This window comes from Phyllobates terribilis, unplaced genomic scaffold, assembly GCF_046119375.1.
Source record: "Phyllobates terribilis strain yellow unplaced genomic scaffold, ASM4611937v1 Scaffold_12__6_contigs__length_324123572, whole genome shotgun sequence".
Lineage (NCBI taxonomy): Eukaryota > Metazoa > Chordata > Amphibia > Anura > Dendrobatidae > Phyllobates > Phyllobates terribilis.
The window spans coordinates 206,816,187-206,834,886 of NW_027362772.1; the positions used below are offsets into that span (position 1 = coordinate 206,816,187).

Genomic DNA, 18,700 nt, shown 5'->3' on the forward strand with positions numbered 1-18,700 from the left:
CCCTCCTTATATACACACAGCAGGCTTCTCCTCCCTCCTTATATACAGACAGCAGGCGTCTCACCCCCTCCTTATATACACACAGCAGGCTTCTCACCCCCTTCTTATATACAGACAGCAGGCGTCTCACCTACTCCTTATATACAGACAGCAGGATTCTCACCTACTCCTTATATACAGACAGCAGGCTTCTCAATCCCTCCATATATACACACAGCAGGCTTCTCACCCCCTCCTTATATACAGATAGCAGGCTTCTCAATCCCTCCTTATATACACACAGCAGGCTTCTCACCCCCTCCTTATATACAGATAGCAGTCTTCTCACCCCCTCCTTATATACAGACAGCAGGCTTCTCACCCCCATCCTTATATACAGACAGCAGGCTTCTCCTCCCTCCTTATATACAGACAGCAGGCTTCTCACCCCCTCCTTATATACAGACAGCAGGCTTCTCACCCCCTCCTTATATACAGATAGCAGGCTTCTCACCCCCTCCTTAGATACAAACAGCAGGCTTCTCACCCCCTCCTTATATACAGATAGCAGGCTTCTCACCCCCTCCTTATATACAGATAGCAGGCTTCTCACCCCCTCCTTATATACAGATAGCAGGCTTCTCACCCCCTCCTTATATACAGATAGCAGGCTTCTCACCCCCTCCTTATATACAGATAGCAGGCTTCTCACCTCCTCCTATATACACACAGCAGGCTTCTCCTCCCTCCTTATATACAGACAGCAGGCTTCTCACCCCCTTCTTATATACAGACAGCAGGCGTCTCACCTACTCCTTATATACAGACAGCAGGATTCTCACCTACTCCTTATATACAAACAGCAGGCTTCTCACCCCCTCCTTATATACAGACAGCAGATTTCTCACCCCCTCCTTATATACAGACAGCAGGCTTCTCACCCCCTCCTTATATACAGATAGAAGGCTTCTCACCCCCTCCTTATATACAGACAGCAGGCTTCTCACCCCCTCCTTATATACAGAAAGCAGGCTTCTCACCCCCTCCTTATATACAGACAGCAGGCTTCTCACCTCCTCCTTATATACAGACAGCAGGCTTCTCACCTCCTCCTTATATACAGACAGCAGGCTTCTCACCTCCTCGTAATATACACACAGCAGGCTTCTCAATCCCTCCTTATATACAGACAGCAGGCTTCTCACCCCCTCCTTATGTACAGATAGCAGGCTTCTCACCCCCTCCTTATATACAGATAGCAGGCTTCTCACCCCCTCCTTATATACAGACAGCAGGCTTCTCACCCCCTCCTTATATACAGACAGCCGGCTTCTCACCCCCTCCTTATATACAGACAGCAGGCTTCTCACCTCCTCCTTATATACAGACAGCAGGCTTCTCACCTCCTCCTTATATACAGACAGCAGGCTTCTCACCTCCTCGTAATATACACACAGCAGGCTTCTCAATCCCTCCTTATATACAGACAGCAGGCTTCTCACCCCCTCCTTATGTACAGATAGCAGGCTTCTCACCCCCTCCTTATATACAGATAGCAGGCTTCTCACCCCCTCCTTATATACAGATAGCAGGCTTCTGACCCCCTCCTTATATACAGACAGCCGGCTTCTCACCCCCTCCTTATATACAGACAGCAGGCTTCTCACCCCCTCCTTATATACAGACAGAAGGCTTCTCACCCCTCCTTATATACACACAGCAGGCTTCTCACCCCCTCCTTATATACACACAGCAGGCTTCTCCTCCCTCCTTATATACAGACAGCAGGCGTCTCACCCCCTCCTTATATACACACAGCAGGCTTCTCACCCCCTTCTTATATACAGACAGCAGGCGTCTCACCTACTCCTTATATACAGACAGCAGGATTCTCACCTACTCCTTATATACAGACAGCAGGCTTCTCAATCCCTCCATATATACACACAGCAGGCTTCTCACCCCCTCCTTATATACAGATAGCAGGCTTCTCAATCCCTCCTTATATACACACAGCAGGCTTCTCACCCCCTCCTTATATACAGATAGCAGTCTTCTCACCCCCTCCTTATATACAGACAGCAGGCTTCTCACCCCCATCCTTATATACAGACAGCAGGCTTTTCCTCCCTCCTTATATACAGACAGCAGGCTTCTCACCCCCTCCTTATATACAGACAGCAGGCTTCTCACCCCCTCCTTATATACAGATAGCAGGCTTCTCACCCCCTCCTTAGATACAAACAGCAGGCTTCTCACCCCCTCCTTATATACAGATAGCAGGCTTCTCACCCCCTCCTTATATACAGATAGCAGGCTTCTCACCCCCTCCTTATATACAGATAGCAGGCTTCTCACCCCCTCCTTATATACAGATAGCAGGCTTCTCACCCCCTCCTTATATACAGACAGCAGGCTTCTCACCCCCTCCTATATACACACAGCAGGCTTCTCCTCCCTCCTTATATACAGACAGCAGGCTTCTCACCCCCTTCTTATATACAGACAGCAGGCGTCTCACCTACTCCTTATATACAGACAGCAGGATTCTCACCCACTCCTTATATACAGACAGCAGGCTTCTCACCCCCTCCTTATATACAGACAGCAGACTTCTCACCCCCTCCTTATATACAGACAGCAGGCTTCTCACCCCCTCCTTATATACAGATAGAAGGCTTCTCACCCCCTCCTTATATACAGACAGCAGGCTTCTCACCCCCTCCTTATATACAGAAAGCAGGCTTCTCACCCCCTCCTTATATACAGACAGCAGGCTTCTCACCTCCTCCTTATATACAGACAGCAGGCTTCTCACCTCCTCCTTATATACAAACAGCAGGCTTCTCACCCCCTCCTTATATACAGATAGCAGGCTTCTCACCCCCTCCTTATATACAGATAGCAGTCTTCTCACCCCCTCCTTATATACAGACAGCAGACTTCTCACCCCCTCCTTATATACAGACAGCAGGCTTCTCACCCCCTCCTTATATACAGATAGAAGGCTTCTCACCCCCTCCTTATATACAGACAGCAGGCTTCTCACCCCCTCCTTATATACAGAAAGCAGGCTTCTCACCTCCTCCTTATATACAGACAGCAGGCTTCTCACCTCCTCCTTATATACAGACAGCAGGCTTCTCACCCCCTCCTTATATACAGATAGCAGGCTTCTCACCCCCTCCTTATATACAGACAGCAGACTTCTCATCCCCTCCTTATATACCGACAGCAGGCTTCTCACCCCCTCCTTATATACAGACAGCAGGCTTCTCACCCCCTCCTTATATACAGATAGCAGGCTTCTCAATCCCTCCTTATATACACACAGCAGGCTTCTCACCCCCTCCTTATATACAGATAGCAGTCTTCTCACCCCCTCCTTATATACAGACAGCAGGCTTCTCACCCCCATCCTTATATACAGACAGCAGGCTTCTCCTCCCTCCTTATATACAGACAGCAGGCTTCTCACCCCCTCCTTATATACAGACAGCAGGCTTCTCACCCCCTCCTTATATACAGATAGCAGGCTTCTCACCCCCTCCTTAGATACAAACAGCAGGCTTCTCACCCCCTCCTTATATACAGATAGCAGGCTTCTCACCCCCTCCTTATATACAGATAGCAGGCTTCTCACCCCCTCCTTATATACAGATAGCAGGCTTCTCACCCCCTCCTTATATACAGATAGCAGGCTTCTCACCCCCTCCTTATATACAGACAGCAGGCTGCTCACCCCCTCCTTATATACAGACAGCAGGCTTCTCACCCCCTCCTTATATACAGACAGCAGGCTTCTCACCCCCTCCTTATATACAGACAGCAGGCTTCTCACCCCCTCCTTATATACAGACAGCAGGCTTCTCACCCCCTCCTTATATACAGACAGCAGGCTTCTCACCCCCTCCTTATATACAGACAGCAGGCGTCTCACCCCCTCCTTATATACAGACAGCAGGCTTCTCACCTCCTCCTTATATACAGACAGCAGGCTTCTCACCCCCTCCTTATATACAAACAGCAGGCTTCTCACCCCCTCCTTATGTACAGATAGCAGGCTTATCACCCCCTCCTTATATACAGACAGCAGGCTTCTCACCTCCTCCTTATATACAGACAGCAGGCTTCTCACCCCCTCCTTATATACAAACAGCAGGCTTCTCACCCCCTCCTTATGTACAGATAGCAGGCTTATCACCCCCTCCTTATATACACACAGCAGGCTTCTCCTCCCTCCTTATATACAGACAGCAGGCTTCTCACTCCCTACTTATATACAGATAGCAGGCTTCTCACCCCCTCCTTATATACAGACAGCAGGCTTCTCACCCCCTCCTTATATACAGACATCAGGCTTCTCACCCCCTCCTTATATACAGACAGCAGGCTTCTCACCCCCTCCTTATATACACACAGCAGGCGTCTCACCCCCTCCTTATATACAGACAGCAGGCTTCTCACCCCCTCCTTATATACACACAGCAGGCTTCTCACCCCCTCCTTATATACAGACAGCAGGCTTCTCACCCCCTCCTTATATACAGACAGCAGACTTCTCACCCCCTCCTTATATACAGACAGCAGGCTTCTCACCCCCTCCTTATATACAGATAGAAGGCTTCTCACCCCCTCCTTATATACAGACAGCAGGCTTCTCACCCCCTCCTTATATACAGAAAGCAGGCTTCTCACCCCCTCCTTATATACAGACAGCAGGCTTCTCACCCCCTCCTTATATACAGATAGCAGGCTTCTCACCCCCTCCTTATATACAGACAGCAGGCTTCTCACCCCCTCCTTATATACACACAGCAGGCTTCTCACCCCCTCCTTATATACAGACAGCAGGCATCTCACCCCCTCCTTATATACAGACAGCAGGCTTCTCACCCCCTCCTTATATACAGACAGCAGGCTACTCACCCCCTCCTTATATACAGACAGCAGGCTTCTCACCCCCTCCTTATATACAGACAGCAGGCTTCTCACCCCCTCCTTATATACAGACAGCATGCATCTCACCCCCTCCTTATATACAGACAGCAGGCTTCTCACCCCCTCCTTATATACAGACAGCAGGCTTCTCACCCCCTCCTTATATACAGACAGCAGGCTTCTCACCCCCTCCTTATATACAGACAGCAGGCTTCTCACCCCCTCCTTATATACAGACAGCAGGCTGCTCACCCCCTCCTTATATACAGACAGCAGGCTTCTCACCCCCTCCTTATATACAGACAGCAGGCTTCTCACCCCCTCCTTATATACAGACAGCAGGCTTCTCACCCCCTCCTTATATACAGACAGCAGGCTTCTCACCCCCTCCTTATATACAGACAGCAGGCTTCTCACCCCCTCCTTATATACAGACAGCAGGCGTCTCACCCCCTCCTTATATACAGACAGCAGGCTTCTCACCTCCTCCTTATATACAGACAGCAGGCTTCTCACCCCCTCCTTATATACAAACAGCAGGCTTCTCACCCCCTCCTTATGTACAGATAGCAGGCTTATCACCCCCTCCTTATATACAGACAGCAGGCTTCTCACCCCCTCCTTATATACAAACAGCAGGCTTCTCACCCCCTCCTTATATACAGACAGCAGGCTTCTCACCCCCTCCTTATATACAGACAGAAGGCTTCTCACCCCCTCCTTATATACACGCAGCAGGCTTCTCACCCCCTCCTTATATACAGACAGCAGGCGTCTCACCCCCTCCTTATATACACACAGCAGGCGTCTCACCCCCTCCTTATATACACACAGCAGGCTTCTCCTCCCTCCTTATATACAGACAGCAGGCTTCTCACTCCCTACTTATATACAGATAGCAGGCTTCTCACCCCCTCCTTATATACAGACAGCAGGCTTCTCACCCCCTCCTTATATACAGACATCAGGCTTCTCACCCCCTCCTTATATACAGACAGCAGGCTTCTCACCCCCTCCTTATATACACACAGCAGGCGTCTCACCCCCTCCTTATATACAGACAGCAGGCTTCTCACCCCCTCCTTATATACAGACAGCAGGCTTCTCACCCCCTCCTTATATACAGACAGCAGGCGTCTCACCCCCTCCTTATATACAGACAGCAGGCTTCTCACCTCCTCCTTATATACAGACAGCAGGCTTCTCACCCCCTCCTTATATACAAACAGCAGGCTTCTCACCCCCTCCTTATGTACAGATAGCAGGCTTATCACCCCCTCCTTATATACAGACAGCAGGCTTCTCACCCCCTCCTTATATACAAACAGCAGGCTTCTCACCCCCTCCTTATATACAGACAGCAGGCTTCTCACCCCCTCCTTATATACAGACAGAAGGCTTCTCACCCCCTCCTTATATACACACAGCAGGCTTCTCACCCCCTCCTTATATACAGACAGCAGGCGTCTCACCCCCTCCTTATATACACACAGCAGGCTTCTCCTCCCTCCTTATATACAGACAGCAGGCTTCTCACTCCCTACTTATATACAGATAGCAGGCTTCTCACCCCCTCCTTATATACAGACAGCAGGCTTCTCACCCCCTCCTTATATACAGACATCAGGCTTCTCACCCCCTCCTTATATACAGACAGCAGGCTTCTCACCCCCTCCTTATATACACACAGCAGGCGTCTCACCCCCTCCTTATATACAGACAGCAGGCTTCTCACCCCCTCCTTATATACACACAGCAGGCTTCTCACCCCCTCCTTATATACAGACAGCAGGCTTCTCACCCCCTCCTTATATACAGACAGCAGACTTCTCACCCCCTCCTTATATACAGACAGCAGGCTTCTCACCCCCTCCTTATATACAGATAGAAGGCTTCTCACCCCCTCCTTATATACAGACAGCAGGCTTCTCACCCCCTCCTTATATACAGAAAGCAGGCTTCTCACCCCCTCCTTATATACAGACAGCAGGCTTCTCACCTCCTCCTTATATACAGACAGCAGGCTTCTCACCTCCTCCTTATATACAGACAGCAGGCTTCTCACCCCCTCCTTATATACAGATAGCAGGCTTCTCACCCCCTCCTTATATACAGATAGCAGTCTTCTCACCCCCTCCTTATATACAGACAGCAGACTTCTCACCCCCTCCTTATATACAGACAGCAGGCTTCTCACCCCCTCCTTATATACAGATAGAAGGCTTCTCACCCCCTCCTTATATACAGACAGCAGGCTTCTCACCCCCTCCTTATATACAGAAAGCAGGCTTCTCACCTCCTCCTTATATACAGACAGCAGGCTTCTCACCTCCTCCTTATATACAGACAGCAGGCTTCTCACCCCCTCCTTATATTCAGATAGCAGGCTTCTCACCCCCTCCTTATATACAGATAGCAGTCTTCTCACCCCCTCCTTATATACAGACAGCAGACTTCTCATCCCCTCCTTATATACCGACAGCAGGCTTCTCACCCCCTCCTTATATACAGACAGCAGGCTTCTCACCCCCTCCTTATATACAGATAGCAGGCTTCTCAATCCCTCCTTATATACACACAGCAGGCTTCTCACCCCCTCCTTATATACAGATAGCAGTCTTCTCACCCCCTCCTTATATACAGACAGCAGGCTTCTCACCCCCATCCTTATATACAGACAGCAGGCTTCTCCTCCCTCCTTATATACAGACAGCAGGCTTCTCACCCCCTCCTTATATACAGACAGCAGGCTTCTCACCCCCTCCTTATATACAGATAGCAGGCTTCTCACCCCCTCCTTAGATACAAACAGCAGGCTTCTCACCCCCTCCTTATATACAGATAGCAGGCTTCTCACCCCCTCCTTATATACAGATAGCAGGCTTCTCACCCCCTCCTTATATACAGATAGCAGGCTTCTCACCCCCTCCTTATATACAGATAGCAGGCTTCTCACCCCCTCCTTATATACAGACAGCAGGCTTCTCACCCCCTCCTATATACACACAGCAGGCTTCTCCTCCCTCCTTATATACAGACAGCAGGCTTCTCACCCCCTCCTTATATACAGATAGCAGGCTTCTCACCCCCTCCTTATATACAGACAGCAGGCTTCTCACCCCCTCCTTATATACACACAGCAGGCTTCTCACCCCCTCCTTATATACAGACAGCAGGCATCTCACCCCCTCCTTATATACAGACAGCAGGCTTCTCACCCCCTCCTTATATACAGACAGCAGGCTTCTCACCCCCTCCTTATATACAGACAGCAGGCTTCTCACCCCCTCCTTATATACAGACAGCAGGCTTCTCACCCCCTCCTTATATACAGACAGAAGGCTTCTCACCCCCTCCTTATATACACACAGCAGGCTTCTCACCCCCTCCTTATATACAGATAGTAGGCTTCTCAATCCCTCCTTATATACAGACAGCAGGCTTCTCACCCCCTCCTTATATACAGACAGCAGGCTTCTCACCCCCTCCTTATATACAGACAGCAGGCTACTCACCCCCTCCTTATATACAGACAGCAGGCTTCTCACCCCCTCCTTATATACAGACAGCAGGCGTCTCACCCCCTCCTTATATACAGACAGCAGGCGTCTCACCCCCTCCTTATATACAGACAGCAGGCTTCTCACCTCCTCCTTATATACAGACAGCAGGCTTCTCACCCCCTCCTTATATACAAACAGCAGGCTTCTCACCCCCTCCTTATGTACAGATAGCAGGCTTATCACCCCCTCCTTATATACAGACAGCAGGCTTCTCACCCCCTCCTTATATACAAACAGCAGGCTTCTCACCCCCTCCTTATATACAGACAGCAGGCTTCTCACCCCCTCCTTATATACAGACAGAAGGCTTCTCACCCCCTCCTTATATACACACAGCAGGCTTCTCACCCCCTCCTTATATACAGACAGCAGGCGTCTCACCCCCTCCTTATATACACACAGCAGGCTTCTCCTCCCTCCTTATATACAGACAGCAGGCTTCTCACTCCCTACTTATATACAGATAGCAGGCTTCTCACCCCCTCCTTATATACAGACAGCAGGCTTCTCACCCCCTCCTTATATACAGACATCAGGCTTCTCACCCCCTCCTTATATACAGACAGCAGGCTTCTCACCCCCTCCTTATATACACACAGCAGGCGTCTCACCCCCTCCTTATATACAGACAGCAGGCTTCTCACCCCCTCCTTATATACACACAGCAGGCGTCTCACCCCCTCCTTATATACACACAGCAGGCGTCTCACCCCCTCCTTATATACAGACAGCAGGCTTCTCACCCCCTCCTTATATACAGACAGCAGGCTTCTCACCCCCTCCTTATATACAGACAGCAGGCTTCTCACCCCCTCCTTATATACAGATAGCAGGCTTCTCAATCCCTCCTTATATACAGACAGCAGGCTTCTCACCCCCTCCTTATATACAGACAGCAGGCTTCTCACCCCCTCCTTATATACAGACAGCAGGCTTCTCACCCCCTCCTTATATACAGACAGCAGGCTTCTCACCCCCTCCTTATATACAGATAGAAGGCTTCTCACCCCCTCCTTATATACAGACAGCAGGCTTCTCACCCCCTCCTTATATACAGATAGCAGGCTTCTCACCCCCTCCTTATATACAGATAGCAGGCTTCTCACCCCCTCCTTATATACAGACAGCAGGCGTCTCACCCCCTCCTTATATACAGACAGCAGGCTTCTCACCCCCTCCTTATATACAGACAGCAGGCGTCTCACCCCCTCCTTATATACAGACAGCAGGCTTCTCACCTCCTCCTTATATACACACAGCAGGCTTCTCCTCCCTCCTTATATACAGATAGCAGGCTTCTCACCCCCTCCTTATATACAGACAGCAGGCTTCTCACCCCCTCCTTATATACAAACAGCAGGCTTCTCACCCCCTCCTTATATACAGACAGCAGGCTTCTCACCCCCTCCTTATATACAGACAGAAGGCTTCTCACCCCCTCCTTATATACAAACAGCAGGCGTCTCACCCCCTCCTTATATACAGACAGCAGGCGTCTCACCCCCTCCTTATATACAGACAGCAGGCGTCTCACCCCCTCCTTATATACAGACAGCAGGCGTCTCACCCCCTCCTTATATACAGACAGCAGGCGTCTCACCCCCTCCTTATATACACACAGCAGGCTTCTCCTCCCTCCTTATATACAGATAGCAGTCTTCTCACCCCCTCCTTATATACAGACAGCAGGCTTCTCACCCCCTCCTTATATACACACAGCAGGCGTCTCACCCCCTCCTTATATACAGACAGCAGGCTTCTCACCCCCTCCTTATATACACACAGCAGGCGTCTCACCCCCTCCTTATATACAGACAGCAGGCTTCTCACCCCCTCCTTATATACAGACAGCAGGCTTCTCACCCCCTCCTTATATACAGACAGCAGGCTTCTCACCCCCTCCTTATATACAGACAGTAGGCTTCTCAATCCCTCCTTATATACAGACAGCAGGCTTCTCACCCCCTCCTTATATACAGACAGCAGGCTTCTCACCCCCTCCTTATATGCAGACAGCAGGCTTCTCACCCCCTCCTTATATACAGATAGAAGGCTTCTCACCCCCTCCTTATATACAGACAGCAGGCTTCTCACCCCCTCCTTATATACAGACAGCAGGCTTCTCACCCCCTCCTTATATACAGATAGCAGGCTTCTCACCCCCTCCTTATATACAGATAGCAGGCTTCTCACCCCCTCCTTATATACAGACAGCAGGCTTCTCACCCCCTCCTTATATACAGACAGCAGGCTTCTCACCCCCTCCTTATATACAGACAGCAGGCTTCTCACCCCCTCCTTATATACAGACAGCAGGCTTCTCACCGCCTCCTTATATACAGACAGCAGGCTTCTCACCCCCTCCTTATATACAGACAGCAGGCTTCTCACCCCCTCCTTATATACAGACAGCAGGCTTCTCCTCCCTACTTATATACAGACAGCAGGCTTCTCACCCCCTCCTTATATGCAGACAGCAGGCTTCTCACCCCCTCCTTATATACAGATAGAAGGCTTCTCACCCCCTCCTTATATACAGACAGCAGGCTTCTCACCCCCTCCTTATATACAGACAGCAGGCTTCTCACCTCCTCCTTATATACAGACAGCAGGCGTCTCACCCCCTCCTTATATACAGACAGCAGGCTTCTCACCACCTCCTTATATACAGACAGCAGGCTTCTCACCCCCTCCTTATATACAGACAGCAGGCGTCTCTCCCCCTCCTTATATACAGATAGCAGGCTTCTCACCCCCTCCTTATATACAGATAGCAGGCTTCTCACCCCCTCCTTATATACAGATAGCAGGCTTCTCACCCCCTCCTTATATACAGACAGCAGGCTTCTCACCCCCTCCTTATATACAGATAGCAGGCTTCTCACCCCCTCCTTATATACAGACAGCAGGCTTCTCACCCCCTCCTTATATACAGATAGCAGGCTTCTCACCCCCTCCTTATATACAGACAGCAGGCTTCTCACCCCCTCCTTATATACAGACAGCAGGCTTCTCACCCCCTCCTTATATACAGACAGCAGGCTTCTCACCCCCTCCTTATATACAGACAGCAGGCTTCTCACCCCCTCCTTATATACAGTCATGGCCAAAAGTATTGAGAATGAGACAAATAGTAATTTTTCCAAAGTTTACTGCTTCATTTTTTGTAATGGCAATTTGCATATACTCCTGAATGTCAGAGTGATCAGCTTAACAGCAATTACTGTACTTGCAAAGTCAATATTTGCCCAGAAAATGAACTTTACCCCCCAAAACACATTTCAACATCATTGCAGTCCTGCCTTAAAAGGAGCAGCTAACATCGTTTTAGTGATTGATCCATTAACACAGGTGTGGGTGTTGATGAGGACAGGGCTGGCGATCAATCAGTCATGATTAAGTAAGAATGACATCACTGGACACTTTAAAAGGAGGCTGGTTCTTGGTATCATTGTTTCTCTTCATTTAACCATGGTTATCTCAAAAGAAACACGTGCAGCCATCATTGCACTGCACAAAAATGGCCTAAAAGGGAAGAGTATCGCAGCTACAAAGATTGCACCTCAGTCAACAATCTATCGCATCATCAAGAACTTCAAGGAGAGAGCTTCCATTGTTGTCAAAAAGGCTCCAGGGCGCCCAAGAAAGACCAGCAAGCGCCAGGACCGTATCTTAAAACTGTTTCAGCTGCGGGATCGGACTACCAGCAGTGCCGAGCTTGCTCAGGAATGGCAGCAGGCTGGTGTGAGTGCTTCTGCACGCACTGTGAGGCGGAGACTCTTTGAGCAAGGGCTGGTTTCAAGGAGGGCAGCAAAGAAGCCACTTCTCTCCAGAAAAAACATCAGGGACCGACTGATATTCTGCAAAAGGTAAAGGGAGTGGACTGTTGAGGACTGGGGCAAAGTCATTTTCTTTGATGAATCCCCTTTTCGATTCTTTGGGACATCTGGAAAACAGCATATTCGGAGAAGAAGAGGTGAGCGCTACCACCAGTCTTGTCTCATGCCAACTGTAAAGCATCCTGAAACCATTCATGTGTGGGGTTGCTTCTCAGCCAAGGGAATCGGCTCACTCACAGTCTTGCCTAAAAACACAGCCATGAATAAAGAATGGTACCAGAATGTCCTCCAAGAGCAACTTCTCCCAACCGTCCAAGAGCAGTTTGGCGCCCAACAATGCCTTTTCCAGCATGATGGAGCACCTTGCCATAAAGCAAAGGTGATAACTAAATGGCTCATGGAACAAAACATAGAGATTTTGGGTCCATGGCCTGGAAACTCCCCAGATCTTAATCCCATTGAGAACTTATGGTCAATCATCAAGAGACGGGTGGACAAACAAAAACCAACAAATTCTGGCAAAATGCAAGCATTGATTATGCAAGAATGGACTGCTATCAGTCAGGATTTGGTCCAAAAGTTGATTGAGAGCATGCCAGGGAGAATTACAGAGGTCTTGAAGAAGAAGGGGCAACACTGCAAATATTGACTTGCTGCATTAACTCATTCTAACTATCAATATAACCTATTGGTACTCATAATATGATTGCAATTATATTTCTGTATGTGATATAAACATCAGACAAACACTAATAAAAACCAGAGGCCAGCAGATCATGTGAAAATATAATTTTGGTGTCATTCTCAAAACTTTTGGCCATGACTGTACAGACAGCAGGCTTCTCACCCCCTCCTTATATACAGACAGCAGGCTTCTCACCCCCTCCTTATATACAGACAGCAGGCTTCTCACCCCCTCCTTATATACAGACAGCAGGCTTCTCACCCCCTCCTTATATACAGACAGAAGGCTTTTCACCCCCTCCTTATATACAGACAGCAGGCTTCTCCTCCCTACTTATATACAGACAGCTGGCTTCTCACCCCCTCCTTATATACAGACAGCAGGCTTCTCACCCCCTCCTTATATACAGACAGCAGGCTTCTCACCCCCTCCTTATATACGGACAGCAGGCTTCTCACCCCCTCCTTATATACGGACAGCAGGCTTCTCACCCCCTCCTTATATACAGACAGCAGGCTTCTCACCCCCTCCTTATATACAGATAGCAGGCTTCTCACCTCCTCCTTATATACAGACAGCAGGCTTCTCACCCCCTCCTTATATACAGATAGCTAGATTCCTACCTGCTTTGCCGGTTGGGATAAGGTTACATATTAGACACTTTGCACTGATGAGGAGCAGTACCCTGAAACACAGTGTCTGCAAATTGAGTTTCTGGTTTGGCTTTTTATCCTAAGTCATGTGATAAGGCTCGTTAAAGGGTCAGTATTGACTTTTAGGATTGCTACTTCCTGTAGGTGGCACTAGAGTTCTGGTTCTCTTCCTCTCTGAAGAGACAATTTGCATATTTCCCAGAGGAGCATTGCGGCTTTAAGGGTATGTGCCCACGATGCAGAAATGCTCCGGATTTTTCTTGATTGTTTCTGCATCTCCCTGGCAAAAAAAACGCATGCGGATTGTACATGCGGATTGTACATGCGGATTGTACATGCGGATTGTACATGCTTTTTTCCTGCCAGGGACATGCTGATGTGAAGCGTTCTTCACATGCATTTCCACATGCGGGTTGTCAAGCGCTTTCCAAGAGATTTTAGCATGGATTTATATAGTGTGACCGAGAGAATGTCAAAAAATAAAAAAATAAATCTATACTTACCTTCCGATGGCCCCCAGAGTCTTGCTTCACCGCCCCGGCTGCCGGCAGATCGCTTTACACTGAAGGACCTGCCGACGTCAGCGTCGCATGACCCGTCACATGACTATGACGTCAGCGCAGGTCCTTCAGTCCATCGCGAACTGTCAGCAAGTGAAGAGAAGGAGACCGGGGGCCGTCCGAAGGTAAGTATATATTTATTTTATCCTTTTTTTTACAGTTTTCTGTGGTACCTGGGTACGGAGGAGAGTCTCCTGTCCTCCAGACCCGGGTACCATCCGCACATTGGAATGCATGGAATGCGCATCTACATATGCAGTGATACGTAATCCATGCGTTCCAATGCAAGTCAATGGCGGCGAAAACGCAGCACTTCCGCAAAATAATTGGTAGGGCTGCGTTTTTCTCCGCAATGATAATCCGCAGCGGAAATTTCCGCAGCATGTGCACAGCACATGCGGATTATCATTGGGGAACATGGCAGGCCTTCTACCTTGCATTTTTTAAGCGTTTCTGCAGCGTTTTTGCCGCTGCGGAAACGCTTAAAAAACGCATCGTGGGCACACAGCCTAAAAGTCTCCTCAGTGTGATATGCTTAACATGTCGCTCTCCGCAAGAAGAAATGTTACCCCTTAGATATTAGACAGTTACATTAATGCCCACAGATGTCAACTCCACTCTCCTCATTTTTGGATGATGTACATGACTCTGCCCCTCCAGCCCCCCGCAGCCTCCTCCCGCCTTGATGCCTTCAGAGTGAATGTACAATTTCCATAGTCATGAAAATACAGAAAAATCTTTAAATGAGAAGGTGTGTCCAAACTTTTGGTCTGTACTGTACATGTGCAGAATAAGTGTCCACTATATGATAGGAATATGTATGTCATCTGATTATAAAGCATCCTTCCTCATTAATGTAAATATCTCTTTAAAGGGAATCTGTCACCAGGATTTTGCCACGTGTCCTGAGAGCAGCATAATATAGGGGCAGAGACCCTGATACCAGACATTTGTCTCTTTCTTGGCTGCTTGCTGCAGCTTTGATAAAATCACAGCTTTAATCAGCAGGATATTATCATTTGGGAACTAGTAAACCTGCTGCCATGTAATCCTCTAAATTCATGAGCTCTGTATAACCCCAGCACTGATTGGCAGTTTTCTGCCTATGCACAGTATACACAAGCAGGGTTATACAGATCTCAGCATTCAGATAAAACACTGATTTTATCAAACTGCAGTAAGCAACGCAGTGACACCACTGGAATCAGGGTCTTGGCATCCAAAATCATACTGCCCATAGAGGGGGAGCAGAAACATGGGGACAAATTCACTTTCATCCTGGTATTTCACACAAACGTAAAATATTTGTGACTGTAAGAAAAGTTCGTATCATCTGTGTAATGATAACAGATGAACGCGTACATTTACCAGTGCAAAGGGAATAAATAGTGAGCAACATACAGTGATTGTCAGTGTAACAATTACAGGTCCAACACCACTGAAAAAAGGCAGAAACAAAATGTACGGAGTATTATTCTGTCCATAAAGAAAACTATCACATCCAGTCCCCAATATGTCACCAGGGTGTAATGTTCACATTTATAAAGGAACAATAGGTACAAATGTTGGCAAATGTCATCATCCTCTTAACAACCCAGGAACTTTTCTTTTTTGTGCTTCCGTTTATTTCCTCCCCTTTTTTGAAGAGCCACAATATTTTTACTTTTCTGCCAACGCACCCAAAGAGGGCTTGTTTCCTTCAGGATGAGTTGTAGTTTAACACCATTCATTTTTCTGAAAAAATGTGAACAAATTAAAACAAAAAACCTCAATTCTTCCATTGTTTTTCGGGTTTTGTTTTTGTGTTGTTCACTGTGCAGTAAAAATGACCCATGAACGGGGTTCTTCAGGTCAGCACGATTACAGTGATACCAAACATACCCAGGGTTTTTGTGTCTAACAGTAATAAGACATAAATAAGACAATATAAGTTTGGGACCACAATAATCGTATTGACCCATAGGGCAGGTGCAGACGGCCGCAGAGTCTCTCATCCGAGAGAACCGGGCCAATTATGCAAATGACAGTCTGATCAGAGTGTGATCACAGTGTGCTCCGATTCTCTCGGATGAGGAGAAGATGGAGAAAAAAATGTCTCCATCTTCCTCCATTCTCTGAGGCCATGGAAATCGGCCTGCACTCAGATGTCACCCGAGTGCAGTGTGATATTTCCCACTCATTGACTTGCATGCACTTGGATCAAACTCGACATGCAGCAATTTTTATCCCCTCAGACAGGCACTGTCCAAGGAAACAATTGAACATGTGCGTGGCCCCATAGCATAACATTGGTCCTAGTGCAATCCGATGTTTTGTCAAATCGCACTTGGACCAAAATTACGCTCGTGTCCACCTGCCCTTAAAGTGCGGCTAAAAACGTATTTGTGCAGCACGGTGAATGGCATAAAATGTAAATATTACAATGCCACAATTGATGTTTTTTTTCTATGCCTTCCCATGAAGAGTTGATAAATGCTCATTAGTAAGTAATATGTCCCCCAAAATGGTATTGTTGCAGAAAGATTATTCTATCAATCAGTGATGTATAATTGATTGAGAAAGGTTGAACTAATAGGGGTTGTCCCACAAACAAAGTACATTTAATCAATATTTCTTGGAATATTAATAAGTTCCACAATTGGACGTGTTTAAAAAAATGTTCCTGTGCTGAGATAATCTTATAACTGTGCCCATGTAATCTACTGTTATTTTCTGTGTCTGATCATGCAGAGCTGCTCCAGGTCATGGACGATGCATACCACAGCTCCTGGCCAGATGAGGAAGCATAAGTTACGTACAATAAGTGAGTATACAGACAAAACACCAGGGGCACACAGCTGCTACTTTCTCAGGTACCACCTTTCCCGCCCACTCCCTCTAGTGGAAACGCTTGTCCCTGCAATCCTAAGACACTCAGAATTCGTACCCTCCGTGACACCGCCAGAAGAAGTGATTCCGTGTTCCCAACCCCAGATCACGAGACACTTCGCCCCAGTGACTACCCTCCCAAAGAAAAGAAAAGGAGGCCCAGAGGGACTAGAGCAGGTAGAAGCACCCCAAAAAATAGGGATAAATACAAAAAACCTTGTCAATCTACCTACACTGATGACATAGGATCGCAGACTGTAAGAACAATCTGTAAACCACCAACAAAAGAACCTAATAGGATCTTCAACTTATCCAAATACCCTTTGGATGAGGTTGAACAAAAAGTCCTTACTAAGGGTCTTAATTTTTGCCCAAGTCAAGAAACGAATCACTTTGATCTCTTTGTTGACTTGAATAAGTTTGTGAGACGTGTTACTCTTACAAGGTTCTTTGAATTGAAAAAGAAAAATGCAGAGAAACCCACTACAAAAACAACATCGGATTTGATAATACCCCCTGATAATAGTATGGAACTTGATAAAAATATACATCTGGAGATCAAAACCCATTCAAATTTTAATCCAGTACACCATAGGTTTTTTTATAAGTTTTATCTATTTATTAACTTGTGACCCTGGGAGCGCTCAATTGGCTGGATACATACTCTGAACCTTATTCTTACGGACTCCAGCTGGGAGATCCGTTTAATCCAGATAGAAGCTGCATACCAGTGGACCAGCTACCCACATTAGACCAGAATTGGTCGATAAGCCTTGGTACAAGATCTGCTAAAGGTGAGCAGTTCATTTTTCTTCTGTTCCTATATATATATATACATCTACACTTAGATCTGCGCCTGTTTTTTGTTTCTCCCCCCACCAGACCTACAGCCTTGGGGTCGAATACATTACATTTCCCTGCCTGGTTTATCACAGGAGCAAGTGATTCTTTCTCGTCTCAAGCCCTTTGAGCTCATCATAAATCAAGTGAGTGACTGACAGAGCTTGGAGCTTCAGCTGTCGCTAAGTCTATATGTCACTGACTGACTTGATTTATGATGCGCTCACAAAAATGGTGACAGGGCAGAAACATTTCTTCCTGTGATAAAAACAGGCAGGGAAATGTGCTACCTCAGATATTTGCGGATTAAATATGCATATTTTCATACTAAATCTGTATAATTTTATCGTTTGACTAAATTAAAGGGAATCTGTCACTGGGTTTATGCTTCTCTGTCTAATGGCAATAGAAAATAGAGACAGTGGCCATAATTCCAGTGCTGTATTACTTTTTGCTGTAGTTTTGATGATATAGTTTGCTAGTATTTTCACTGATGAGCTATAAAACAGCAACCCTGCCACTGATTGACAGCATTCTCCCTATGCTGTGCATAGACAGAAAGCTGATAATGAATGGTGGCTCGTGGGGATAGTCAGAGCTTATGAATATGGAGGACTACATGGCAGGAGCTCATCACTGAGAGAACTAGCAGAGCTGCAGAAGATAAAACAGTGTAAAAACTGCAGTAGGAAGCCTAGTGACACACATGTTGCTTTCAGATAAAGCATCAAAAACTTTGTGACCGATTCTTAACTACCTAGCAATTATTCTT

At 47.3% G+C, this 18,700-nt stretch overlaps 1 protein-coding gene and 1 long non-coding RNA gene across 3 annotated transcripts in view; one reads left to right on the forward strand and one right to left on the reverse strand.

Moving 5' to 3' along the window:
* The window catches only part of USP2 (ubiquitin specific peptidase 2), a 203,719-nt gene that overhangs the window by 63,350 nt on the left and 121,669 nt on the right, over positions 1-18,700 (reverse strand). The gene's annotated exons all lie outside the window — the stretch shown is intronic.
* LOC141172426 (uncharacterized) overlaps positions 1-18,700 on the forward strand; it is a 102,340-nt gene that overhangs the window by 16,069 nt on the left and 67,571 nt on the right. The window contains exon 2 of the long non-coding RNA XR_012252472.1: positions 16,951-17,023. This is a non-coding gene — a long non-coding RNA (uncharacterized lncRNA). The remainder of the gene's footprint in view (positions 1-16,950; positions 17,024-18,700) is intronic.